At 40.6% G+C, this 27944-nt stretch overlaps 1 protein-coding gene across 1 annotated transcript in view; it reads left to right on the forward strand.

Moving 5' to 3' along the window:
• Positions 1 to 4074: 4074 nt before the first annotated feature.
• Positions 4075 to 27944, forward strand: part of EPS8 (epidermal growth factor receptor pathway substrate 8) — a 154180-nt gene continuing 130310 nt past the window's right edge. The window contains exon 1 of the mRNA XM_058655784.1: positions 4075 to 4221. The gene's annotated coding sequence lies outside the window, so the exon portion shown is untranslated. The remainder of the gene's footprint in view (positions 4222 to 27944) is intronic.

The following is a 27944-nucleotide window of genomic DNA, read 5'->3' on the forward strand; positions in this document are numbered from 1 at the left end:
CATACAATCATGTCTGAATATCTATGTCCATTTTGTTCTACATTTTCACTAGTGGTTTATACCACAGTAGCAATAAAATTAAAGAGCAAACAAGATTGTGTTCGATCATAGAGCATTTTTTAAAGATGTATATATTTATTTTTTGATTTGCAATTGTTACGCTCTTCCATGACACAGTTTTTTAGGGACAGGGATTTTCAACGCTCATTTAAAATATTAATATAGACCTGTACTGTTTCTGTGCTTTTCTTTTGTCTTGGACTCTGATTCTCTTTACCTCCTGAAGGTCCAACAATACGTATCAAAGTATATTTTGCACAGAGTCCAGTTTTATAGCTGGAGAGCTCTTCAGATGATCTAATTCTCTCTACATTGTGAAGCTTAAATAAACATGCAATGCAATAACGCACTACAATGTGAGCACAAGTGCAGTAAATAACAATGGAGACCTCTTTGCTTATAAGAGCTCTGAATGTCTTCTAACATTTACTTCATTTTTCCTTAGATTTTCAGTGTTTTTTCTGAGTGTCTCCTCTTTTCTTTTTTTCCTGCGTTGTATCATTACCTGTAATTTTTTGCCCAAATTTTTATGTCAATTTTAGATTTTTACTCGACCCCAAGAGTTACTTGTTGAATCACTGATGTGATAATATTACATCCATTATAGTCTTTTAATAGATCGAAATTCTTGTTTTAGATGATCGTAACCAAGTAATCCATGGAAAATGAATTATTTTTTAAAAGTTATAAAAGAAAATATTTCATTCATGTATAAGTGCTATACATTCATGTTATAAATTCACTTCTTTTTGACTAATAAGATTCCTTGTAGGTAAAGTAAAAATTGCACTAGCATTAGAAAAAAAACTGTTAATTGTATTTCACATCCTATCATGCCTCAAGTTTTCACAATTGTCTAGGTATATGATATATCACAAAGCATCTGCACATTCAAAAGCAAAGGAAAACTATGTCTCTTGATAAACATTAATTACAATATGAGGAGGAGGTCCAATATCTCTAAAGATCAAATATAATAATCCAAGCAATTTGACTCATTCCTTCAACAATGTGAAATAATAACGGTGATGGTAGCCAGAGTGTAATTACTTGTCTACCAAGTTACACTTAGAAGATTTAGACTGGGTCATAAGAACAATAATATTCTAACCTATGGTATACTTCTTCTAGGTTTCTCTGGAATTACATTTTTGCATTAGCTAGCCTTAAAACTGAGAGTCTGCAGAAGTATCCACAGCAGTGCCTAAAGGATATTCATGTGGCAGGTTAAAGGGTGGGCATGGCAAGGAGTGTTTGAAAAATATATCTAATTTTTGGGTAGTTTAGGTATCTTTATCTGTTACTCCCAGATAAAACCCAGTCATTCTAATTGCTCCACAATTTCTGTAGCTGGTTTTCACATCCAGCATAAAAGCTATCCATTCTTCAAGTTTTGCTTCTCCTGTTGCTTCGTTCACTATTCCTAACGCCCCATTCATTTCATTTGCTCCTCTTCAGTTTACCCTTTGCCATTTTCATCCCATAGACCAAAACTAACAAATGAGATTTTTAAAAAGGGAATTTTTTTCTGTGATGGTGCTAGAAACAGCTGTTTGTCATCCACTCTTTTAAAAAAATATGAGCCAGATTATTAACAATGACTTTAAATTTAAAGACATAGTAGAGGCACAGGGAGTTGGCACAGCAGTTGAGATGCCTCCTGGGACATGTACATCCCATTTTACAGAGCTGTGTTCAAGGCCTGAAGCTTCCAATCCCTGCTAATGTACAGGCTGGGAGGCACCTGCTGATGGCTAATGGACTTGAGTTCCTGCCACCAACTTAAGAGGCCTAGATGAAGTTCCCAGCACCTGGCTTCTCCTGGCCTAGCCCTGGCTGTTGCAGATACACAGGTAGTGATTCAGCAAATGGGAGCTGCCTCTGCTTTCTGCTTCTGCATTTCAAATGCATAAAAATAACACACATGTTTTTTAAAGCGATAGCGATCATTGATACCACAATGGGTTCATTTTAAAAAACAGATCTTATTTAATTAGCTCTGCATTTAAAAAATAAAATTTACCAGACCAAAAGAAAGAATTCTATAATTACAAAATTAAAGACGTATAGACTGTGTGTTAAAGACACGTGGTTTTCTATCTGAGTTCAGAGACAGTGTTTCCTAAAAGAAAAATCTACACAGGGTTTGTGGTATAGCTACTCTCCTAACCTCACAGCCATGCAGCCTTTGTCTTCTTCCTTTGGCCTAAAAACTATTTCCCACTTTTGGATGTTTTCTTTTCTTTCTTTCTTTTTTTTTTTTTTTTTTTTTTTTATCTCCCCATGGAAAAACAGGAAGAATGCCCTTGGCTTAAAGGGGCTACTGGTCACTTTGTGACTTAGGCCTCTACTGTACTGGGATGTTGTATTCTTAGGGAGAGTAAAAAATGAAAGTACATTTAAAGCAGGGTAAGAAGTATGGTTACAAGAACTTACTGTGTTATCTGATGAACCTTGAAAGGGGGGAAAAATCAAAGAAAAATACACAGAAAATCTAGAGGTGATTTAACAGTTTCCACCATGAGGTGACTTGCAGTGCCTACAAGATTATCAGTGTGGTTCCTAAGTACAGAAACAGCCCTAATTGTCTAAGTCCAGGGAAGCCGATGGGATGTTCCCAACACAGATCTTTCTGGTTTGGGAGTTAAGCCAGAGCTGGATTTTAAATTTGATGTCGGCCTTGGCTTTGGTATAAAGATGGAAACTCCTGAGCTTTCTTTTCCTAAAATGTTAAACAGGTGTAATGGGGCCTCTCTGCTGTCACAATTAGAAATAATGTTTGAATTATTTGGCTCCTGGCAAAGGTAAATAGTCAGCAAACGATCATGGTTAACCATACTATTGATACAAATAGAGATTTCCAACCTTGGAAATGGGCAAGAGGATGGAGAACTAGTGGAAATATTGTGGCAAGGGTTCCTGCTTAAGGTAGGGGACTTGATTTGTGATTATTTCAAATTTCAGCACAATGATTTTGATTTGTGCTGGGTCTGGTACATCAACCCCCCCGCCCCCCCCGCGCGCGCGAGAGTGTGTGTGTGTGTGTGTGTGTGTGTGTGTGTGTATGAGAGAGGGGGGGGAGGGAGGGAGAGAGAGAATTGGCTACCCAGGACGTGTAGGTCCAATCCATTCTAAGCAAGCTCAATTTACAGTGTTTCACTGAGTCCTGGAAGTCACTAGACGTTCCAGTTTGGGTGGAGGTGGGAGGGAACTACAACCTGAGGTGTTGTTTTAGGAGTCAGAACACAGAGTTCAGAACTTGGGCTTCTGGCTCCAAGAGAGATTCCGCTACGGGCGGAGGTTGTGAGGCTCCATCACCTCTAGCTCTTGGCAACAGCCCGCCCTTTCTTTCTTTCTTTTTTTAACTGGGATCTCAGGCGGGCAGCCGAGCGTGGCAGGTCTGGGCTCGGCACCGGCTCGGGAAACGTGGCTACCGCCCGTTTAGTGCACGGGACGGAGGAGACACAAAAGAGAAAAGCGCCCAAAGTGGACAAGCCGGGCTGGTCCCGGGGTCCGGGGAGTGCCCAAGGGTTGCACCCCAATACCTGTGGCACTGAGACGACAGCGCTCCGTGCCCCCGTCCAGGGCGTCACCCCTTGCCCCGGGGGCGACCCTCTCTCCTCACCGCAGGCTCTTAATCCCTCTCTCCGCGTCTCCGGGTGGCGACACTGTCCCGCCCGGGCACTTGAGGGAGCCCAGTCAGTCAGCGCCTCGTAACCTTGGCTTTCCTCAGACCGTGGCCTCCAGAACTTGGCGCGAGGCCCGCCTCCTGCCCTCCGGGTGTCCCCTCCCACCCGGCCGCCGCCGGCCTCTTGCCTGCAGCGCCGGGGTCCACCGACACTCGGCCACAGCCCGGAGCGCGCAGCCCGCTCCCGGCCGCAGGGCGCGCTCTCGCCGCCTCAGCTCGTTCGCTCGCTCGCTCGCTCACTCCCGGGTGCCGGCGCTGGGCATGCGCGGCGCGCGCTGGCTGCCGCTCCAGACTCGGGCGGCAGCGGTGAGGGAGGCGGTGGCGCCGGCGCGAGGCCGGCGCTGTGCTTGCCGCGGGGATCGCTGCTCCTCTGCCGGGCGCGGAAGGCGGCTGTGCGGCGCGCGGGCGCGGGGCGGGGTGCGGTCATTCTCGCCTGGACTGACGAAGCCTCCAGAGAATCCCGGGGCTCCGAGGTAAGAGCTACCTCGGGTCCGGCAGGCGTGGACTCTGCTGCCTGGGTTTTCATCAGAATCCGTCTTTGTGTGCTGGGATCGGAGCGGTGCCAGGCGCCGCGTCCGCCTCCATTCACTTTGGGTGCTTTCAACTGGTGTTGGCAGCCAGGTGTGCGAGGGCTCTGCGCCCGGGCGCGTCCGCGCTGTGCGGAGCTGGGACCGGGAGCTGCAGCCGACCCGCGCCCGCCTCGCCAGCCCCTTGCGCTCCTGGGCTGCCGCGGGGTAGGTGGGCATGGAGGACCCACGGTGACCCTCGCTGCTCCTGGGAACCTGGGCTCGCAGATACACCTGAGCCCAGCCGGGGCCTGGGGCGACTCCCAACGGAGTGTTCTTGGGGTCCCAGTCTAGGGACCGGACTGGGGGGCTTTGAGAGCTGATTTCTCTGCTCCTCACTTGGTTTGTGTGACGGGTGCAGGGGTGAGGAGAAGGGTCTTTTCCAAGTGACCCTTTAGGGCACGGTCCTTCCACCGTGTGTCCTCTCAAATTAAGGAAACTTCTTGCTTAGGAGTAGGCAGTCCCTAACTGTTGACTTTTGTGACTCCACTTCACGTAACATTTTACTTTGGGGGACACGACCTGTCGTTGCCAATTTGCGCCTTTAGCGAAATGGGGGGAGGTTCCCGCGTCCCAGGGCGATCCCACAGGGTCCCAGACGCCGTTTACCTTCCGAGGAAACCGCCCCTCACCCCAAATGCATCTTTTCTCAATGCCTTTGCAGTCCGTGGACTCTGGGGCCAGGACGCGGGATATTAGCGTTTGAAATCCGCAGACATCCAGAGTAGGGGAAGCGTTTAGAATCCTTGACAGAATACGTGTCAGCGGAGTAGCTGCGGCTTTTTCCCCTCTAAGGTTTCTGTTCTGGCCTGTGGTGATAAGGGTGAGACAGACAGCTCATCTTTTAAGATGGGTTTAGATCAAAGTTGATTGCACATATGTTTGAGTAGTTTGCTAGTTTGGGAAGATAGAATTCCAGAAAGGCTTCCATATGTTAAAAACAAACCAGAAAAAAAAAAATAAAGGCAGCTATGAAAGTCAACTGTTGTGTATTGCTTTCATCTCTTTCCATCGAATAGAAACCATTCTTCTACAACTCCTTGAATCTTAGAAAGTGTGCATTGATAAAGCAGCTCATGTGGTGGTGGGTCTTTTGAAATTATAGTCAGTGGCTTTCCTAGTGTGGATTTTCCTATTTGGGATTGGAGTTATCTGGACACAGTGTTACTGTTGGTAAATTGTGGCTGTGGAAGAGTTTTGATCATGGGTCCTCAGAATTTGAGAAGGAAAATATTTTATACATCTGCCACATTGAGGCGAGATTAGAATGGAGTAGCTGCCCCTAGAATGCCTTCAGTGCATGACATAGCTTTAAGACTGGGGTATTGCAGAATTCACTCACTTCACAGCAGGGATAAGCAAAGAAAAGTCGCTTTTATTCCACTGTTCTGAGATAACCGTGGTACACAGTATTCGACACAGCTTCTTTTTAACTGTTTTCACTTCCCACTGTTATTATCTAGCACCGTGTAGTGATTTTTAGCTTATCAATAGTGGGGAATACTTTCAATGAGGTAGTGATTAGGGTGATGTCTCCTCCTTCCTTCTTCCTTATCAGGAGCCTAATGCCTGATTTTCAAGGCTTTGCTTGTTTGTCATGAACAATTTACTTATTGTATGAAGATTTTGTGTATATATATATATGTATAATATGTAACATATCTAGTTTTTTCCTGCTGAACATTTTGATCCACGCATCTTTTCAGTTACCAGTCTGTGTCATGTTTTCACTTGGTATCTTGTAAGTGCTAGTCCTTTCCTTAGACTATCTTAGACATCCCTGTCCTGATGCATTTTATTCTTGTTAATTTTCTTCACGTATCTGTTTTAATTATGCAGGAGTTTACTTGGTCCAGGTTTGTGTCAGGAAACAGAGTTTCCAGGATACTAAATTCTCTCTGTGGAAGGTTTATTGGATGAGTATTTTAGCACAAATTTGATTGGTATGAAATTTGCTGACTGTATTATCCATATTTTCTAATTATTTGGTGCATAACACAAAAATGTAAGTTGATGGTAAGTTACCAACTTTCAAAAATCTGCATAAGTAGGTAAGGGGGAAATGTGGACATTTAGTTAAAATACTTTGGCTATCCTAGATCCCTGTTGGAAATTACTGTGTGCAATTGTTTGCAGCTGTTAGTGATTGGACATGTTTTCCTAAGACAAATCCTGTAATGGGATAGTTGCAAATGTTTTCAAGCTGAATGTATACAAGAAAGTGGGAGGTTCATCACTATGGCCATCTTCAGCATTTTCCAAGATGCCTTCCTGAGTAGAATTTCAAAAGCATGCTGTTTTTTTTTTTTTGTTGTTGTTGTTCCCAAGACCAATTTTAGGTTTATAGAAAAACCACAGAAGCAGTACAGTGACATCTCATCTACCCCAGGCCTGTCCCCCTCACCTCTTAACATCTTATGTTAGTATTTGTTACAACAAATGGATTATTAATAATGCATTATTATTCCTCACAGTTCACACTTTTCTTTAATTTTTAACCTAAGACTACCTCCTCCCCCCTTTTTCTCTGTTCCAGAAACCCATCAGACAGGATACCACATTGCATTTAATCAGTGTACCTTGTAGGTTCCTCTTGGATATGACACTTGGTTAGAATTTCCTGTTTTTTGATGACATTGATAGTTTTGAGGAGTACAAGTAAGGCATTTTGTAGAGTACACCTCCATTCAATTTAGCATGTTTTTCAGGATTAGACTGTGGTTGTGGGTTTGCGAGAGGAGGACCACAGAGGTAGAGTTCTACCACCAGCCTACTTTAGCACCCTTGGCAGGCATTTTCGTCACTGGTCTAAGTGACACTGGTTTAAGTGACATACACACAGTGTGTGGTATGCTCCCCAGCATACAGTTACCCTCTTCTTCCCTCTTTAATTGTGTGCTCTCAGAAGGGACTCGCTGTGCTCCCCACCGTGGCAGTGGAGGGTCTCAGGACTGGAAAGTTCTCTGCCTGGGTTTGTTTCATCTTTTCTGCTCAGTGTTTGGTTACTCCATCATTGGCTTGCATTGCTTTAGATTCATGGAGCTGCTTTTCTACCTGGGGTTGTATTCCAATGCTGTCCTGTTTTGTTGCTTCACTTGTTGCAGTTTGGCTCCTGTGTCCCTTTTGACATGCCATGGACAGTGTAAGGATTTTGTTTTTGAAGCATGTAAGATACTCCAGACTTATCTTGTATATTTCTTGTACCTGCCAAGAAGTAGCCATTTCTACAATTTGTAGACTTTTCTTTGGTAGTGCTTCTAGAAGCAGAGCTTTCAATGAAGGACACTGCAGAGTCATTACCTCTGAACTCTGTCATCTGACACTGCAAGGAATACAAACCCATGGAAAAATACATGGCTCTATTTGGGTAGGCATATGTATATCTGTGTTAAGCTAAATATGAATTCACACTGTCTTCTCTGATCCTATTCTGCTCACATGTATGTCATTGTAGTTTCTCTTGTTGACTTGTAAACTCATTCCAGTACTGAGAAGAAATCTGGCTCCCACCATCTGCCATCCATTTGCTTAATTGTTCTGTTGTCTTGCACATGTACAACAGTACTGAAACTATTGACCTGTGCTACCATGGGGAGCAACTAGAGGACATCGCTTATGTGCAGTTTCTTTTGCTTTCCCCTTACATCCTTCATTCATTTCCAAAGTTCATTAACTAAGCATCATTTCCTCCTGTAGTTTCTGGTGAGTGTGTTGCACACATTTAGAAATATGGTTTGATTCTCTTGTCACAATCTGCATCCCGTTTTGTGATTCCTTGATCTTCTAAGTCAATTTTTCATAGTTATATAGTTCACTATTTGATAAAGTTCTGTGAGTTTTGACAGCTGCACACTTTGATATACCTGTTAGTTTAAATCTCATAATTTTTATACAGAGTAATTTCAACACTTTAAAAATCCACTTTCATTCTCTTCCTTTCACCCATCCCCTGGCAACCACTGATTTTTTTCTTTCTTTCTTAAAAGGTTTTGCCTTTTTCTAGATGCCATGTAATTGGAATCATAGAGCCTGGCAAAGTGATTCCTTTCACCTAGTAATATGCATTTAACTCTTCATCCCATATATTCTCATCTCATGTATTCTTTTGGCTTGATAGGTCATTTTTAAAATTGAATAATAATATTGCAATGTAGAGATGTATCACAATTTCCCCCATACAGAAGGATGTCATGGTTGCTTTCAGTTTTTGGCTGCTATAAGTAAATCTACCATAGATTTCCCTGTGGAAATCTGTCAGACATACTCTTCAAACCAGTTTGGTCAATACCCAGGGGAATGATTGCTGGAGAATGGTAAGTATATAGTTAGCTTTGTAAGAAATTGCCAGACTCTTTTTCAAGTGGTGGTACCATTTTGCATTAGCACCAGCAATGCAGGATAATATCCATTGCTCCACACCCTTGCTGGCATGTGATTTTGTTTGTGTTTTGATTTTTATTCTAATAGATGCATAGTGATATCTGCTATGGGAAATTTGACACTCCATGGGGACAGATTGTTAACTTCCTCTGATAAAATGTTAGTTCATATCTTTTGCTTGCTTTTTAGTGGACTTGTTGATTTTCTTCTTGTTTATTGCAAAACTTCCTCATATGTTTTGTTTATAAGTACTTTATAATATAATTCTGCAGATGTTTTCTCCCAGACTGACTGGTCTTTTTATTCTGTTAAGTGTCTTTACCAGAGCAGATAATTATGATTACAAAATTATCTGAAAGGCAGAACAATAGAGAACTGGAGCAATGGAGATGTCTTCCATCAGTTGAGTCACCCCTCAAATGGCTACAACCGCCAGTGGTGTGCCAGGAAGAAGCCAGAAGCCATAAACTCCGTCTTGGTCTCCCATGTGGGTTTTAGGAATCTGAGTATTTGGTCTATATTCCACTACCTTCCCAGGAACATTAGTGGAAAGCTAGATCAGAAGAATAGCCAGGATTCATAGTGGTTTCCAGCATGGGACACCGATGTTCTGCTTTTCTTTCCTTAGTCTTACAGTTTTTTTTTTAAATGTTTTGATCATCGATGGTCCATTTTGAGTTATGTTCATGAAACATGTAAGATTTGTGTCTCTGGCACACATTAATGTGAGTTTTAAGATAATAGAATACGTATATGTACTACCAAAGCAAGCACAAGAAATAGAATATGAATTAAGTACAAAATAGAAACAGATTTTTATTAAAAACTTTTTAAAGTTTGAAAACCAGAGTGACATAGAGAAAGGAGGAGGATGAGTGGGAGAGAACTGACAGACAGATACACAGAGCTATCTTCCATTTCCTCGTCCATTCCCCAAATGACTGCAACACCCAGGGTTGGGCCAGGCTGAAGCCAGGAGCCAGGAATAGCAGAAGGTCTCCCACACCAGTGGCAAGGGGCCTGGCTACATTTACAATCACGTGTTGTTTTCTCAGATACATTAGGAGGGTAAGTGGATCGGAAGTAGAGCAGCTAGCATGCTACTATACATGTTGGCATTGAAAGTGATGGCTTAAACTGCACTGTGACATTGGCTTCAGGAAAGTGCTTCAGTTTGATTTTTAAAAACTGTTATGCAAAGTCGCTTACTAGAAACAGTTGAGAAAAGCCTTGGAGATTGAAACATAGTACAGCATCTTTTTGTGTGGATGTTGGTTCCTAGATATTGTGTGTGATTCATTTCTTTCTCCCTGATTAACTCAGATTCTGTATGAAAGTAGTGTTTTGAGTCCAGAGTAGCATCCATCTGTTCTTTTAGATCTTACCATAGGAAGAAAAGTTTGCTTTACCACAAAAGGATCTGGAGGAAAGGGTGTGCAGGATAGGATGTATGCTAGGAAGAGCAGATGATGTGTATACCAGTTAGAAACTTAACCAGAAGTTAGCTGTAACTTAATAACACTTGCTTTGGTCTTGAATCTTACCTCCTGCCACTCCTCTTACACCAGTGGCTTTTTTCCAAGTACCTGTCTTGGGGAAAACATTTTGTGTTACTTTCACTGGGGTAAAGGTATCTATATTGTTTCATTTAAGAAAGAGCCAATAGCCTTCAAGTAGCATCCAGAGAGGCTATTGTGTAACACTAACTTTGGTGTGGCAGGAGTTGCATACATTGTATGCTTTAGCTCTTCTGAACAAAAGCTCTTTACTGCACAGTCTCTTCCCTTTAATGGTGTGTGGGAGACGGCCCCTAGAGCTCCACCTGCCTAGCCCATATGGGAGGCAATAGGCACAAGGCACACACCATGTCCCCGGGAGAACCTCTGACAAGAGTCTCAACTAAGAGACCCCAACATGGCCTGTTCACTGGGCATACAGCAGGAGCGATGGACATGCAGCAGTGGTGTATATGAGTAAGTTCAGAAAAATAAAGCTCCTTCCATGGGGTGGGGAGGAATAGAGTTAGGACGACGGGGTTGAGCTTCTTGGCTTGAATACTCAGGCCCTTTCCACTTAGCTGTGCTTCTCATGAAAGAAAAAGTGCAAGGCCACGATCAGGCTACCCTTGATGTCAAAATTTTTTTACTATAGACTACTTAAATGACTACTGAGCTAACATGAATGACTTCAAACAGTTTGTAATTAAAATCCATGGAGATTCTCTTTTCTTCTTTTTTTTTTCCTGTTCACTGTTGATGTGTTTCCTGCTGACCAGATTTATGTGGTGTTGCAACATGTTTGTAAAGAATGAGGTTCTCTTCAAGAGAGGAACTGGTGAGGGATTAAGGAAAAATAAAATAAGTCATAATAACAACTAGCTAGATGTTTATCCCTTTCTCCAGTGAATTTTAATTTTCTCAAAGGCAAGGAACTCATTTTTTTAAAAAAATATATATCTTCTGTGGTATTTAAGCACAGCACATCACATATGATAGGCACTGAAACAGTGCCTGTGAAATGAAATGAGCACTTATTAGCCTTCTTTTTGCACAGTATTTAGAAAGAGATGAGGGTTTCTCCCATTTGAATGTGACCATTATTCCATTTCATCTGTGTGTCCATCCATCATTTGTTGAACATCACTTGCATAAATTTTCTTTTTTTTTTTTTAACGATTTTATTATTATTGGAAAGCCGGATATACAGAGAGGAGGAGAGACAGAGAGGAAGATCTTCCATCCGATGTTTTACTCCCCAAGTGAGCCGCAACGGGCCGGTGCGCCGATCCGATGCCGGGAACCTCTTCCGGGTCTCCCACGCGGGTGCAGGGTCCCAAAGGTTTGGGCCTTCCTCAACTGCTTTCCCAGGCCACAAGCAGGGAGCTGGATGGGAAGTGGAGCTGCCGGGATCAGAACCGGCGCCCATATGGGATCCCGGGGCTTTCAAGGTGAGGACTTCAGCCGCTAGGCCATGCCGCCGGGCCCACTTGCATATATTTTCCTTGTCAGCCACAGTGCATATATATGGGCATGGACTAAGGCAGGACCTCTGCCTTCTGTCATCAGGAGACTCAGAGAATGGAGCCAGACAAGCTTTTCAGCAGAATGTGGAGCTAAAGGAAGTCCATATTAGAAAAAGTAAACAATGGACTTTGGAGCCAGAGAGACCTTATCTATTTAGTCTTATTATCTAAGAAGTGGAAATAATAATAACTAACTCTGCTTGACACAGTTGTGGTGGTAGGGGAGAAGTTAAATAGAAAAAAAAAATTTCTATAAAGTTACATTCCAGTGCAAGCACAAAGGAAAGGCTTACTACAGCCAAGGGAGTGAACAGAGTCTTTACTGGGAAAGGTGACGTTGTTTTACAAGGTGAAATTTTGAGGCGTGGAGTGAGTGGGAGGTGGCACACTAGAGCATACCAGGAAGAAAGGCAAATTTGTACGTCATGTGCTGAGTGGGTTGCCATGATGGGAGTGGTGGGGGACTCTGCATAGAAAGAGAGAAGGAAAATGGGCAAGAAAGATGGAGTTTAGTAGAAGGAAGAGAAGTTTTTACCTAAAGGGAGGGAAAAATGATGTTAAATCCCTTGTTGAGGCATGTTGAATTTAATTTTGTTTAGAAGATTTTGTTTTAGCATCACTAGGATGTTAACTAAGTCATTTCTTTTTTTTTTTTTTAAGATTTATTTTTTTATTTTTATCACAAAGTCAGATGTACCGAGAGGAGGAGAGACAGAGAGGAAGTGGAGCTGCCGGGATCAGAACCAACGGCCACATGGGATCAAGGCGAGGACCTTAGCCACCAGGCCACGCCGCCTAGCCCACTAAGTCATTTCTTATTCCAGAAATGCCACATATGTTGTTGAGATATTTGTTGGTCTGATGCAAAAATATACTATTTCCAGGGGCTGAAATTTGTGGTCATTCAGCAGTGTGTATTTTTTTCCTGTGGATTTTCATGTTTTGATGTGTATTTTAATTGTTTTTTATTTTTTATTTAGCAAATTAAATGTTGAAAAAGATGGCATGAAACCAGTAAAGGAAAATGTATGTTTAAAATATATTGCTTTTGAAAAACACATGGAATATAATTTATCTAATTTCCTATAATGATTTTGACGTTTGAGTTTAATGGTAATATTTTAGCTGTGAATTTACAAGAAAATAAATGTGAAGTACCCTGACTTTTGAAGATCAAAGAAGGACGCAGTGCAGTAGCATAGCAGCTAAAGTCCTCACCTTGCACATGCCAGGGTCCTGTATGGGCACCAGTTCTAATCCCAGTGGCCCTGCTTCCCATCCAGCTCCCAAAGCCCTAAGACCCGGTACCTGTGTGGGAGACCTGGAGGAGGCTCCAAGCTCCTGGCTTTGGATCGGCACAGCTCTGGCTTTTCCAGAGGCTTGGGGAGTGAATCATTGGATGGAAGATCTTCCTCTCTGTTTCTCCTCCTCTCTGTATATCTGATTTTCAAAACAAAGCAAAAAAAAAAAATCAAAGAAAGCTACATTGATGATGATACAGAATATATTGTTTCAGAGAAGACTGTCTTATTGTAAAATCATGTTTTGATTTCTGTTTAAATAGGCCTGCACTTCTTGAAACTTAATGTGTGAGTAACCTGGCAAGTGTAATGACTTGTTTTCTGTCAGGGAAAACTCTGCATTCACTTGTTTATTTCACATATCAAAGATATAAGACAATACTGAAGCTGGATGAATTCTTCCCCCCTCCCACTCCTCTTGTAAAAGCATGGTCAGGTTATTTTTGTTCATAGGTGTGTAAAATCTTGAATTTCTCTTACCAGAGGATATTTGCAATTTTAACTCTTCCATGACAGGCGACATGTATTTGGGAGTTTTTGTATAATTTTCTTTAATCTGGGAATGCTGATTTAAATCTGTTCTAAGTCTTGTTTTTGTTATTTACATTAACAGAACATCTAGTGTGTGGTCTATTTTCAGTACTAAGTACTATCAACTCCAGGTCGTGTTTATTACATCCTAAGGTCATTTTAGTGGAGAGCATTAGTTTTGCTCCCTCGCTTTTTTGTTTTAAGCTCTGTGTAGGGCCTTGTTAGATTCTGAATAATTTAAAAGCAACGGAATTCTTTCTGTGATAAAAATCTGGTCCTTGAGCCAAGTCTTGTAGCATTATTCACATGATACTCAAACATGTAAAGGTGTGGGATTAATGTGACCGAAGAATATGTGTTACAAGTTTTTAATCATTGAGGAAAATAGTTCTCCAATTTCAGTTTACTGTGTTATGCTATAGATTTGCCTAAAGTATCACCATTTTTATTTTTAAGTGAGTGATCCACAACATCCATGCCTAAACAGCAGTTTACAAGAGCACCTCAGTATGTTTGGGAAAAAAAAGAAGTTAAATAATTATATAAAGAACAATAGGGGCCCGGCGTGGTAGCCTAGTGGCTAATAGTTTTGTCTAGTACATGCTGGGACCACATATGGGTGCTGAATCTAAACCTGGTGACCCCACTTCCCATCCAGTTCCCTGCCTGTGGCCTGGGAAAGCAGTCAAGGACAGCCCAAAGCTTTGGGACTCTGCACCCATGTGGGAGACCTGGAAGAGGCTCTGGGCTCCTGGCTTCAGATTGGTCCAGCTCTGACTGTTGCGGCTGCTTGGCAAGTGAATCAGTGGATGGAAGATCTTCCTCTCTGTCTCTCCTCTCTGTATATGTGACTTTCCAATAAAAATAAAATAAATCTTTAAAAAAAACCACAAAAGAATAATAGAGGGCCCATCACAATGGCTCAGTGGCTAAATCCTTGCCTTGCAAGCACTGGGATCACACGTGGGCACTGGTTCGTGTCCTGGCTGCTGCACTTACCTTCTAGCTTACTGCTTATGGCCTGCGAAAGCAATGAAGGACAGGCAAAAGCCTTGGGGCCTGTTCTAGGTTTTTCTGATTAGTGAGATCTCAGTTGTGGAGAGAGAAGGCTGGTTGAGAGACACTCGTGGTGGTTGTGTGACAGTGCAGATGAAGCAGGCAGCTGCAGGGCTGACACAGCAGTGAATGGTGCTCCCACCCCCTTCATCTATTGGAGGGTGCAGGAAAGGTATTTTGGAAATAGTCCAATTCGTTATGAAGAGAACGGACTCTTGTCCATAGCAGTGCCTCCACCATGGCTCTGCTTGTAAAGTAGATATCTTTACAAGCTACTGATATCTTGTGGACATTTGAAGAATTTATTTTGCTTTTTATTTATTTAGGAGGTAGAAACACATCAGTGGGTAGTTGGAGTAACGACCCAGAGACAGGAATCAAATCTATGTGTTCTGTAATGGAATGGGGACATCTTAACCACCAGGCTCAATACCTACTCCTTTTTGACATTTTGTAGGAGCTGCTTATCCTAAGACATTTTTAAATTTTAATTACTATGTCTCTCAAGAAAATTGCATGTTATAGAAAATTATTTTATAGAGGGTATTCTTTGCCTCTATAGAGTCTTGAAACAAAAGTAAACATTTCTTCCTTTTTGCCTCCAAGACCTCCTTGATTCATCTGTGGCTGCAACCAGATGGTTATTTCCATTTTTGGTTGCTTAGGAAGTAGGCTGTTAATACAATAGGTAACATGTGATTTTGTGAGTTTTCACTGGACTAGAGGACAGAAGATTCAGTGACTACTGGTGACATTTTATATTCCATAATAGGTTTAAAAGCAATTTCAAATGATCAAGTTATTGTTATGTGAAAATAGGACATTTTGGACAATTTTTTTTTACGATTTATTTATTTTTATTTGAAAGGTAGATTTTACAGAGAGAGAGAAGGAGAGATAGAGACAAGGTCTTCCTCCACTGGTTCCTTTACCAGAATGGAAAAAGCTAAGTTGATCCAAACCTGGGAGCCAGGAGACTTCTCTGGGTCTCCCACAGGAGTGCAGAGGTCCAAGGACATGGACCGTGCTGTGCTGCACTCCTAGGCTACAAGCAGAGAACTGGATGGGAAGTGGAACAGCTAGGACATGAACTGGCACCCATATGGGTTGTTGGGTGGCACAGGGTAGAGGCTTAGCTTGCTGGGCCACTGCGCTGGCCCTGGACATGCTTTTAGGCTAATGGATAAAGCTGAAGTAGAACTTGATAGAGAGTTAGTATAGTGATAATAAATAGGCGGAAAAGGGAGGGGGGAAATCCAGACTATACAGAATTGTATGATAAATTTCAAAAATAAAAAATAAATTAATTAAAAAAGTGGAAACATTTAACTTTCTTCCAGAACCCAAAAGCTGTTTTTACCACCACTATGCTGTTGGTGAGCTGTATCCAGGGAACTTTCAATATATTGTAAAGAAACTTTATTATTTGACAAAAATATGTATTGAATGTCTATTCACTGAGTGAACACAAAATGAAAGGCTTTGTATTCCAAACACTGAAATTCCTGCTTTTTGCAAGATTTAATAGCAGGCATTTGTAGCTGACATTGGCTTTATTTAGATGAATATGGGCATTAACTGGATTTTGCACACTAAATGTAATGATGGGTTCTTGATTCATAGAGGCTAATCTAGCTCTGTATTAGCTCCTGGGGGAGCAGACTGAATCTAAGTGTAGACATTTTAAATTAGAGAACTCATTTAAGTCAAATTTTTCTCTCTCTCCCAAAGGAATTCAAGAAATCTGTTCACTTTTTTTCTTTTAATTTTCATTTACTTAGAAGGGGAGACAGAGAGAGCTTCACACTCTGCTGGTTCACTTCCCAAATGCATATAACTGGGAGAACCGTTCTATACCAAAACCAGGAGCAAAAACTGCATCTGCGTGTGCCCATGTGCATGGCAGGAGCCCAAGCACTTGAGCCATCATCGCTGCTTCGCAGGGTGAACCCGAGCAGGAAACTGGATCAGAAGCAGTGTGGGGGCTCCCGCCAAGGCCCAGGACCCGCCCACTGTGTCCCAGGAGTGTGCAGATTTTTGCAGGGACTTCATTGAGAACATGTTTTAATGTATATTGCCAGCGAAACTAGTTTATTGCCAGCAGTGTATTTCCCCCCCATCTGAAAGAACTTAGATTGTGATCCCTTTCGTCTTCCTCTTCCTCCTAGCTCTTTAATTGTTCTTGCCACGTTCTGTTATGGCTGTCAGTCAAGGCAGGCACTGGAATGGATAATACAGGAACAAAAAGCTTTCCCTTTCAGAGGAACGTCAGCAAAGAAATGCACACACACTCGCATATTGACTATAATCAACATCCAGCTGCTTCTGTAGGTGTGGATGAGTTTTGTCGTAGTGGCCTTAGGTCTTGTTGGATCCTGTTCGCTCCCTCTCCTCTTGTGTTGTACATGTATGACAACGTTATGCAGATTTGGGAATGGGTTAAGTCACCATTAAGCCCATTGGCTGGGAGGAGCCCAGTATCGTCTCTTGGTTTCACAGTTCTAAACATCGCAGTCTATCAATAAAGAAATACTGGAAAGTCCTGTTAAGTGCTAGTTTTATCACTAAATAATGAGGAAACTGTGACGGACAAGATGGGTAATATTTTTATTCTTGTTGAATAAGACAGCATTCTTATTCTTACCAGTTTAGGAGCTTCTGTTAAAAGCAGCACAGACACTGAAAAGAATCCTTTTTTGACCAGGTAAATGGTTAAACATGTAGAAATTAAAGGATAACTCTTTCGACTTTGCTTTATCCTTAATTTCCATAAGTTTTCCCTTCAAGTATTAAAAGATTCACTTTTAAACTATGAAGGTTTCTTACATATCTTGATACTGTGGATTTATAAATCAAGCCTATTTCCAAATTATATATGATTTTACAATAGCGCCACAAAAGAACATTTGTTATTTATGAGCTTTGGGAAAAATTGCAGTATACAAATACTCCCTTTGAAAGATTTTCTGCTATTAAAGTCAGTTTAATAGCAGATCAGACAAGTATGGTTTGTGTTTTTCATATACACTATTCAGTGTTCCCCCCCTCCCCCGGAAACTTTGAGGAATGAAGAAGCCATTATTCATAAAATGAAACCACACTAAAGACTTCAGGCTGGTTGTAAAGTGTCAAATTCTGGAGATGGGGAAAATATTATCTTGAATTTTGAAGACTGCCAAATGAGTTACACAGTTGCTCAACTGCTTTTGCATTTCCCTTGCAAGAGAAGAGGATGTAGACTCCTCCCCCTTACGTGGAGCCAAGTGTTCTAACATACCTCTCCGATTACACACCATTGAAATGATCCTCACAATGAGTTTGGCTCATGTGTTTCTAGTTAGCTCCTATGAATGAAAGATTCATAACTATCTATTTCAGAAAACTTCTTTATTTGTGTTACAGAGAGCTTCATTGTTTAGTAGCAAAATCACAAGAGTAGCTTATAATTTCTATATCAGCTTGTGTGCCTGGGGCCAATGACAGTGAACTGTGACAAAAAAAAAATTCTGTATCTCTCTATATAGACACAGATATAGATATAGGCTTCTGTGTATAAAAAGAAGTCCAAGGTAAATATTTATGAAATTGTTGATTACATTATTGGCTGTGGAAGGAGAAAAGTGTCTGTTTTCTCATAGTCGTAGTGGTTTGGATCAAATATTTTTGTCACTGTTAAAGAAAACCCTGCTAACCTTTGTCTTATCTTGCCTGTGGGACACTGCACAACATGACTGCAGGGCGGAGGAAGTCACTCACGCTTGCCAGACAGATGGTTGGAGTCCCCGTGGCAACCCTGTGACCTAATTTTCCAAGCTCTGTCTACCTAGCTGGGGAGTGAGAACTGTGGGCAGTTGGCTTAAGTAACACTGAGCTCCTGTCCTGTGAGGATGGAGTAGGGAGAGGGAACCAGGCGTGGATGCACAAGTCCATCTCCCTGCTGTGTAGCTTAATCCACACAAACCAAGCACTTCTGTTTTAAAAGAAAACTTTAGTTCATTGCTACCGCAGTGTGGTTAACATCCCTTATTTGTGTTTCAAAAAGTTTTTTTTAATCGTTTTTACATGTCTGTGCCTGTTTATATTGTAAGCATCAGGAGTTTGAGTGTCTCCTGGTGTGGTCCTATATGTATCTGGAAAATTCTCCCTTGCTACTGCTGTATTTCTGAATTTTCCCCAGCTGGATTCTTGAAGAGACTCTCGCACCGGTTTTCTCTTCCTTACTTCCACAGTTGTCAACCTCCTGTAGTCTGGGGCCTGAGCTCATGTCTCTGGGTCATCTGTCATCTCCTAAAAACAAACCGAAGGGATAACGTTTAGTTGCTCTAATTTTACTGAAGCACTTACCTGAAGACATGAATTGTGTCTTGTTCACAACTGAATCTTTGTCAGCTGGAGTTTTCATGTCTTTGTCGACTTGTCTGTCTGTTGAGTCAATGTGTTTATGATGATCTTTGCCTTTTTCAAAGGAATCTTATTTTTCTTGGATCTCTGGTGAACATCTTATCTTTTATTTTCTGCCTACCCTTGATGTTACTGAAACTGTTCCTTGGGATGGATTTGTTCCAAACTTTCCAAGTTTTAGCGCCATCTGTTGGTAGCGTGGAAGCCAATACCTTTTTTGGTTGGTTTTGTTTTCTTCACCTCAGTTTATGGTTTTGTGCATTATCTGAACACATTCTTAAGAAATGGGAAGCTTCCGATTTTTTATCACCTCCTGCCTCTTTTCATGTGACATTCTTTGTTTCACTCTGTTTGAAGGTGGCCTCAGTGGCACACATTTCCAATCAAGGCAACGGACTCTTCATTCTTTATTTTCTGCCATTTTCTCTCTTCTGGGCTCTAGCTCTTTAGTTACGACTGTATCTGGATGCCAAACAGGCCCCACAGCTTTCACACTACCCCCCAAAATTTGTTACTTTTTAAAGAAGTTCACCCTCCTCTCATCTTTTCTTTCAGCTCTGTTATCCAGAAAACTGTCTCAGGAATTTGATCTTTTTTCCTGAACTTTTTTTTCCCTCTGTCTTATGCTGCTCCATCTTTGATTAGTCATCAGACACTGTCCATCTTTATTTTAAATATTTGACTGCTTTCTTCTTCCTTATCTGGCTTCAAATTGTGCTTAAAATTCATTAGTGTGTGCCCACCTCCTCTCCGCTCTGCCCATTCCCAAGTTCAGCTGCTCTGTTTAGTAACACACAGTGATGGCGTCCTGGGACTCGATTCCTGCCTTCTTTTCAAGCCTCATTGTTTCACTAGTAGACTCCACAAATGCCATGGTTATTGCAGCTCCCTGAACACACGTAGCTTCACTCATCCGTGACTCCGCACATGCTGTTTCTCTGTTTCTCTCTTTCTGCGATTTCCTCTTTGTCAGCCTCATCGTCTTGTTCAGCTTGGCATCTGCTCCATATTTTAGGTTTGCCTTCTTGATCATTTTACTGGGAAGGGCCCAAGTATCATTTTATAGTTATAATTACAAGGTGACTCAACTACACTGTGTAGTTTTTGTGCTTTTTTCTGTTCAGCCGGTGTATGAACACTTGCAAAAATAGATTGTTTCTGGATAATCATGTGTTTCTTGGGGAGCATACCACAATTACTTCAGAATTTTGTGTCAATGAGTGTTCATTGAATGAATGCTTAACATGAGGTTTGGTCCTGGCGAAATTCCAGTCCCTATCCTACATGTAAATAAAACACGAAAGGAAAACTGAGCAGAATCCATTTGTCAACTCTTGGACATTTTACCTCTTTCCCAGAGCAAGCAGAGGTACAGCTGTGAGGTGGGGCCATGTGTCTGAAGGCTCGTTCCATTTCCCGTTCTTCTGTTTTGCACTTGGTGTTTGGGCCAAGCGTACTCTTTCATTCAGTGGCTTACTGCCTAGAGTTCAAAGGGAAAAGTTATCATCAGGTGACACTTGAGTTTTGTGTTTCCCATGTCTCCTGGATGACTTCCAAGCATGTTTTCTCCAATTCATTTCAAAGCTTAAAAAACAAAAGGGAAGAAAGCATGTGAAGGAAATATAGAGTAACTACTTTATCTTTTCATGATTACATTGTAGTGTTTTTTTCTTTGCCTCTTCTTTTCGTATTTTCAAATAGCTCTCAGTACTGCCATCAATAATAGTTTAGGATGAGTTAGCCTCAGAGAGAGTTCAGTTCTCAGGAGAATTGGTAGCCCTTAGAAGAACCTGTCTTGGACCTCTTCTCCTTTACCTGCATTTCCAATTGGCTGCCAGAAGCTGCTGCTTCTACATGAAAGTTAACCCTAAAGCTCCATTTTCATCATTTTAGAGCCCATGGCCATTTTCTTAAACTGTTGCCTCCTGCGTGTCTCTATTATCTGACTCAGAAACACTTCAGCTCATTTTAACCGTTGCTTTCAGACCAGACTTGCCAAAGTTCCAATAATGGCAGCCCGTTACTTGAAAACCTCCTGACAGAGGAAGATTCATTCCCACCACCTGGTGCTTTGCTTTTCATTGTAACTTCAACCTCACTTTCCCGTTTCCTCTAAATGACTGATTTAGCCAAGTGAAGTACCATACACTTCCTCCTGTGTGCGTCATTCTTTCCAATTTCTCTGTGCTTAGTGCCTCTGCTGTGTTTCTTGGACTGTCTTGATTTTATCTTCATATACGAACCTAATCTGCCATTTAGGGTCCTGTTTGTCATTATAGAAGCCTGTTTGCCATCTTGGAAACCGCCCCTCTCAGACAATATGTTAGGCGCTCTATCCCATCATATGCGTCTTACCTGCTGTTGTATATCATGTTTCTCTCCAGTGGGCTCCACATCTGACTTTTACTTTTTGCTAGGCCTTGAAGTGTAGAATATTGCTTTTGTGTGTGATCAGCACTTAAGGCATGTTTGTTAAATGAGGGAATGACTGAATTTTTGCTTTGCTTTTTTTAAATTTTGAAATATGTGACAGTAACACTGCAACTCATAGCCTAAAATGGAGAATATCATGCTGACCACAGCTTTTATGGAGCTTAAATTGAAATACTTGGAGCAGCTTTGCTCATGGTGACAGCTAGCATGCACTCTTGTTTTGGGTGAAACCCCATTTTTCAAGTTCTCATTCTTTCACATATAGGCTGTGATTATTCCCTTTAATGAATCCCATAGACTTTAATAAATTAGCCATTGTTTTATAACTGAGTTCATGACAAAACTGACCTCATGAAATACAAAGCCAACAGAGATGAGAGGATTTCAAGTCTTACATTTGCCCTTTCTATTCATTCCTGTCATTAGGGCATAAATGTCAAAGTTTTTGGTAAAAAATGATATATGACTAACATGATAAAATCCTTTTGATACTTTTATGAGCCATACCCTTATGAGGGGGGCCTGAAAGCTGTGCTTCTTCACTGAACTCAATTGTAATTACGGATATTTTCAATAGTGTACGTAATGCTGTCTCTCCTTTTCCTGGCTCTTGATAATTCATTCTGTACACATATATAAATAAATGCAATTGGATTCAAGGTTCTGTCTTAGGATATTATTTGTTAGGCAATTCTTAATCCAGGTATTTATAATGAATAAGACCAAGCTAAAATGTAAAAGTCCAAGTAATGACGGCAGTCTGGGGGATTATTCAGCTGCTAAGAATAAAATAAAAGTCTAGAAAAATGCATTTGAAAAATGATAAAATGTGGCTTTGGTTAGAAATCTCAGGAAACTTTTGTCCTGTGTTTTATTTTGCACTGCAATCAGATTCTTGTTCGACAAAGAGCTGAAAATGTGGTTACTATTTAGAGATAATCATTGTTGCTGGAGAATTCAGTAGAATCTGAATATTCTCATTATATGTGGAATAGTGTTATAGTTTTTAAAAACCATTAATGCATAATTTTTAGTGTCTTAAAATGATATTAAAGATATTGCTTTGCAAATTTCTATTCTAATGTTGTTATTACAATATTTGCAAATAATATGGTCTTATATTTGTGTAGCCTTTTGAAAACTGATTAATATCCATGTTCTAGTTTATATAATTTACTTAAAATTCTGAAAGATTCGGCTAACCATATCTATGGATTATGTCTACATTTATTTCTCCATTGTTTTGCTTATATATGACTCTAAATATGGCATTTATTTTAATGAGTCGGTTGATAACATTTACAATAGAATTTTAATCTTGTGTTAATGAAAGAAAGAATGATTTAAAATTTGCCTTTCATGTCTTCTATCTTGTGCATTTTCTTAAACACATATCCTTTTATGTTGCCAACATTATTTTATAGAAGGAGAACTCCTGTGCTTTCCTTGTGATTATTTCTTTTAGTCTCGGTTAATAGATGAAGTGAGATTTTATTGATAACAGTGATTGGTTTTGCCTTGAAAGCACAAGAAAAAAGCAGGGGATATTGTTTTTGCAGATGATTTAAGTACTTTCTAGAAGAACAGTTGACCATTGCAATTAGGAGTGACTGTAGTTGTACCTAATTTATGTTTTATCCTAAAATACTCATGTGATTTTAATTCCATCCATAAAATGTTGCAGTTATGGTCTGCTTAAAACGGCATTTTCTACAAAATGATTTTTGGTGCATTTCGCTTTACTATCTTCTTTTTCTAGGGGATCACCTGGTAAGTAAATATAGAAAACAAGGCAGAGACCTGCAGATCTGACCTTCTCTGTTTTTTCTCGTTATTGAGTTGTATTCACCTTGATTTTATTGCCAAGATGTCTTGTTGAGACAAATGTCAATGTTGTTTAATGTTAACCATTCACTTATACGGCCAGGAGAAAGCATACTTTTCCCTGTCAAGATATCCATTATCACTACCATTTCTGCCATAACCACCATCTTACTGGTCATCAGTAATTGTATTAAATCCCAGGAACTGTTTCCTGATCAGCTTGTAGAATATTTGAAGAATATAAACCTGAGGATCTTAAAAGATAAAAGCTGATATAAATGTCAGCTTTAAAAAGTTAGAACTTTAACACCCAGCATGGTAGCTTAGTGACTAAAGTCCTTGACTTGAATGCGCCAGGATCCCATATGGGCACTGGTTCTAATCCCAGCGGCCCTGCTTCCTATCCAACTCCCTGCCTGTGGCCTGGGAAAGCAACGGAGGACCCTGCACCCATGTGGGAGACCCAGAAGAGTCTCCTAGCTCCTGGCTTCGGATCAGCTCAGCTCTGGCCTTTGTGGCCACTTGGAGAGTGAATCAGTGGATAGAAGATCTTCCTCTCTGTCTTTCCTCCTCTATATATCTGGCTTTCCAATAAATAAAATAAATCTTTTTTTCTTAAGTTATAACTTAATTTTTTTAAAGATTTATTTATTTTTATTATAAAGTCAGATATACAGAGAGAGGAGGAGAGACAGAGAGGAAGATCTTCCGTCCGATGATTCACTCCCCAAGTGAGCACAATAGCCAGTGCTGTGCCGATCCGAAGCCGGGAACCAGGAACCTCTTCCGGGTCTCCCACACGAGTGCAGGTTCCCAAAGCATTGGGCCGTCCTGAAATGCTTTCCAGGCCACAAGCAGGGAGCTGGATGGGAACTGGAGCTGCCGGGATTAGAACCGGCGCCTATATGGGATCCTGGGGCGTTCAAGGCGAGGACTTTTAGCCACTAGGCCACAGCGCCGGGCCCAAAAAAGTTATAACTTTAAAAAGGGCAAATGTTATGTATCATTATAACAATTGAGACTAAGCCTTCTGGCAGTAATGACTAGTGGTTTGGGCCTGTAACAGAGATTTGATTTAGTACCATGGTCAACCCCACAGAGGCTTGTTTTGTATGCATGAGGTAGATGAAAATTAGTTTTATTTATTTAATCTTAGGACAAGTGTTTCATGGTGATCACTATTAGTGTTCGCATTACATTTATTAGTTATTTAAATCATTGATGAGTTTTCTACTTAAATTCAAAAATATTTATTAAAACTTTTCCTCCCAGTGTATATAAAATCAAGACACTATTCTTTTATACCTGACTTTCATAATCCCTTTAATTCTTTGTAGCTTTCGAAAATCACTTTTTTAATACTGACTTTCTATATAACTTAAGTTTCTAAGGGAAATGATTTCTTCAGTTTGTATTGGCATCACCTTCATCCCCAATCATCTAAATGTGTTATACTGTTCTTCATTTTTAAGAGCTAATATTGTTATTTTTCCTTACAGAAAACCAGTGATGGGTACAGTCCTAATCTTTCTCTTATTTGGGGAACTTGTGTTTCTTTCTTTTGTTGATCCTTCAGCAAGTGACAGTTTCTCAAACCTTTTAACATCTGACTGCTCTAAAATCTGTTTAAACAGCATGTGGAAGTTGGCAGTTGATACGGGGGTAAGTACAGAGATGGAAAGGTGCACCAGGGTCTCTCGGATGTATTTATATATGAGACGTACAGTTTGAAGTTTACTAGATTATGATAACCTATAAAAGTGAAGATACCCAGTACTGTGTATTGATCATTATGGGAAAAACTTGTTTTACTTCTTTAAAAATTTCTTAAAAGTTTATTTTGATGGGAGGCAGGAAGAACAATAGGAAGAGGGGAATGGAGGGAGGGAGAGAGGATAGAAGGGGGAAAGAGAAAGAAAGGAAGGAAAAAAAGATGAAAGAGATCCTCCATCTACAGATTTATACCCCAGCAGCCAGATACGGGCCAGGTCAAAGCCAAGAGCCATAGTTTCATTCATATCTGCCCCATCTGTGTCCAGAGACACAGGCACTTAAGCCAGCGTTTGTGCTCCCAGGATGTGCATTAGCAAGATGCAAGATTAAAAACAGAGAGCAGCCAGGACTTCAGTCAGGATCACCTGCTGCTTGTTTTATTTCATTTATATACTTTTTCCATGTCTTTTGTTATTGTTAAGCAAAGTCTAGCCAGCAAGAGGTTTGGTTTTCAAATTTAAAGAGCTAAATTTAGTTCTGGTTCTTACCTGATTATGTTGGCAGTTCTGTTGGCTATGAACCCTTTAACTTGAATGGCTCCCAAGATTAATTATAACCTGATAGTTATACTTAAATATGGCTTAATCTCAATTTCTACAAGACATGTTTTTGACCTTTGGTATAAAATGATATATTGTAAACTGATTAATAGTATACTGTTTCTGGACAGTGATGCTGTGCTTAACACTGAAGATGCTTACATGTAGTGGTTATAGACACTATTATTTATTATTGTTATATTGAATTGCTTTTACTAGCTCGTCATACCCCAGATTATGTTAGGGTGGAGAACATCCAACTAAGACTCACGGCACATTTAGTCTGATCTTACCAAGGACACTGTAGGTGGGACTAGGAATTAAATAAACCAATGGCAGATTGATTGTTTTAAGTTGATAATTTTGTTTGCCCTGTGAATAATATTCTACATATCCAAATGGCTCTTGACGTAGAGCAGTACATTACTCTTACTCCAGAAATTATAAGGTTTTGTTATCCTATCCAAGGACAAGAGGTTAAGAGTTCAGAGTGTGAGTTGTATAACCTGAGCTCCTTTCCATTGACATTAGAGTTTTCCCCTGGGATCTGACTTCTCAGAATTGTTGGCCTCAGACATGAGTGTTGAATGAGAGGTGTTAAAATGGATCCTGTACAATTTCTTGTCTCTGAAGTTGAGATATTATTTATCTACCTGAAGTTTCATCAAACCCAGAAAAATATCTTTTTAAGTAATATAAAACCTCTTGGTTTTATAATGTACGCAAGTTAATCTTTGATACTAATAGCATTTTCTGGTATTTTACTTGTAATATTTTATTCTTATGATATTTCTTAATTTACTTTTGTCTGGAAACTTGTGGACTGGAACAGATTTCCTTTTTACCTCTCATCCTGCAGCTTCAAGTTTTTCTCATACAGTACTGTTTACATTTGAATTTTGTATAAATATGGTGTTGAACATCATTCTGATTAAGAAAAAGTCATGGTTCTCACAGTAGCAGGAAGTTTCAGAGATAACTTTTGTATATAATGAAATGTTGTGTGGGATCGATAGGTTTTGCATGTGAAATGGTTCTGAAATTCTTGACTTTGACATCGAAACTAGGACACTCATTTATGGCATGGAAAGGCTACAGTATTTCAGACCAGGATAAGGTGGGGTGGAGAGAGAAGAAAGCCGGTGGTATGCATGTGTGTCTTTAACCCCGTGAATTTATGTCTTTTCCCAAATTTTATCATGTTTTCGAGGGGAGCATGACCCTTGGTGAATACTGTTTGAACTTGGGAATCTTTGAGTCCTTTTTTTAATTAGCAGAGGTCCCTTGTTGGAAGGTGGCAGGGTTCCTACGGTGCTGCATTGTAAGTGGCTGTCCTGCCTGTCAGCTCTGCCTCAGCTGTTTAACCCGTTGTCGGGAGGCCAAGGATGTGGTCAGGCCATTTCTGCATTAGTTTGGAATTTACCCGGATATGCCATCCTTTGTGCTCATTAAATATTGTAATCCATATTTCATTGCCTTGCTTTACCTTTTTTCTCCCTTAATCAACTTGAAAAATTTTGTATTTGAACCAAGTTAGATATCACTCTCGATTTTAAGCGTATACACATATTTCCCCTTCTATCCAAGTATGAATATGATCTGTTTTTTAAGGAAAAAAATAATCAAATAGAAAGCCTATATTTTATTGAAAGTATAGCAATATTTATAGCATTATGTCACAAATATCTAACCATATGTTAGTGACAAAAACACAATTGAAATTCCATTTTGCCTCCTGAAACTTAAAATACATTCAGAAAATCAATGAAAGTTTAATTTATTGATGTTGTTTCTTTTTTTTTTTTTTAAGATTTATTCATTTTATTACAACCAGATATACAGAGAGGAGGAGAGACAGAGAGGAAGATCTTCCGTCCGATGATTCACTCCCCAAGTGAGCCGCAACGGGCCGATGCACGCCAATCCGAAGCCGGGAACCTGGAACTTCTTCCGGGTTTCCCATGCGGGTGCAGTGTCCCAATGCATTGGGCCATCCTCGACTGCTTTCCCAGGCCACAATCAGGGAGCTGGATGGGAAGCGGAGCTGCCGGGATTAGAACCGGCGCCCATATGGGATCCCGGGGCTTTCAAGGCGAGGACTTTAGCCGCTAGGCCATGCCGCCAGGCCCCAATGATGTTGTTTCTTAATAGGTATGTTTTGAATTTAATGGATGGTCATTGCAATGCTTCTTTATAACATGAAGCTAGTTATATGTGTATCAGAACCAAATTATAAAAAAATATAGCTTGTTGCTATCTTCAAAGCATGATAAAGCCTTATTTGGCAAGAAATCCTTCTGGATCATTACCATCAAGGTCAGCCTGACCAGGAATTCCCCAATATTTAGACACACACCCCTGACCAAAGAA

Source organism: Ochotona princeps, chromosome 27, assembly GCF_030435755.1.
Source record: "Ochotona princeps isolate mOchPri1 chromosome 27, mOchPri1.hap1, whole genome shotgun sequence".
In the NCBI taxonomy this organism is placed as follows: Eukaryota; Metazoa; Chordata; class Mammalia; order Lagomorpha; family Ochotonidae; genus Ochotona; species Ochotona princeps.